Here is a 1679-nt window from a genome sequence, read left to right on the forward strand (position 1 = left end):
GAACTCATTAGCATAATAAGACACACCCAACAGCAGAAACTCATTAGGATTGGCTACATTAGGGGCCTAGCATGCAAAGGAGTTCCTGCTACAAAAAAGCCCTGGGTTTTGACAACAAACAAGGTAAACAGAATAAGAAGCAAAAGGTGGGTGTGACTGGATGACCACACTTCTGGTAGCACGTGGGGTGTGGCCTAATATGATAATGAGCTGTGCGGTCAGGGGTGTGGCATAATATGCTAATGAGTTTCTGCTGTTGGGTGTGGCCTATTATGTTAATGAGTTCCTGCTGGGCTTTATCTACAAAAAAAGCCCTGGCCACAACAGTTGAATTTACATTGGCAATGCAGTTGTTAAAGGTGTTGGGAGGAAGAAAAGACAATCATTTTAGCAGAGCCAATACACTATCTAGTTTGCAATGAGTGCACCTCCAGGGCCACCCTCCCCTTCTGTTAGTATTCATTATAAGCGTTTAACTCTCTCCTCCCATTTTGCTTCCTGGAGGCCTGCACTGAGCCCTGTTGAACAGAGGCAGAGATTTTAATTGACCAAAACACAAAAGCGGTTTAACAGCTTTGGGAATCTAATGAAGTAAAGAGAGTCAAGTGGTGCCTGGCTCAGGCTTCCTCCAGGAAGGACTGCAGCCAGGCTTCTTGGCTGCTAAGGAGGATGGGATTTTGATCCCAAACACCTCAGGTGACTTAGAACCAATCCAGGTCTATCAGCACCAATTATATCACAGAGGAATACATCTCCAGCTGACAATGCAAGATCAGTTTTACAGCTGACACCAAATAAAGGTCACAGGCCTAGGGAAAGGGACTATGAGGTCACCAAACAAAAATTCCCAATTCAAACCTATGTAGGAGAGACCAAGGGTCACTGTGCATTGCCGTCTTTCAGGCACAGCAGATGTGTCCATATTCCAAAGCCCACGCCATCCAAAAATCTACATTTGGCACCTCGATCAAAGATGCATTTACTTTTCATAGACATAGGTCTGCCTCCTTTTACCTCTCTGCTCACACCTGCAACAGCCCACCACATATAAATTGTTCAGCTTAACAAAGCTTTCCCTAGCTCTTATAACCATACGAGTAAATGATTGCCTGGCTAAAATGTCTTGATCCTATTAAAAACACAAGTGCCAACCCTGTTAATGGGATTTGGGTACAAATCAATCAATGCCTCGGCAGCACCCCGAACTATATATTTGTGTACACAGTGTCATCTGTATGCATGCTGTACAAGTATGTATTGCCAGGGGTCATTTCATAGAAAAAGAGGTGCAGGAGCTCATTAGCATAACTCATTAGCATAACTTATTTGCATATGCCACACCCCCTGACATCACCGGAAGTGTGTCAGAAGGCAACACCCACCGCTCAGGTTCCACTGGACTGTTTTGGATTGCTAGCTATTGGGGGGGACGGGGACATGCAGATCTGTCCTCACAGAGGAGGGAGAGCTTGTACCTGAATAAAACTTGGTCTTAAAGGTGCCACCGGACTGTTTTGGATGGGGGGGCGGGGGGGGGCCCTGCAACTTACCTGACTGTTTCTTGCTCTGACTGAGGGCCGCTGGGAGCAGGGGGTGGGGCTTGTTGCATGTGCCCGCCCCCTGGGCTCTTTACTACCGGAGCTCTGCTCCTGTGCGCTCCTGCAGGAAATGACCCCTGT

This window comes from Gekko japonicus, unplaced genomic scaffold (genome assembly GCF_001447785.1).
Source record: "Gekko japonicus isolate JY-2015 unplaced genomic scaffold, Gekko_japonicus_V1.1 scaffold385, whole genome shotgun sequence".
NCBI lineage: Eukaryota > Metazoa > Chordata > Lepidosauria > Squamata > Gekkonidae > Gekko > Gekko japonicus.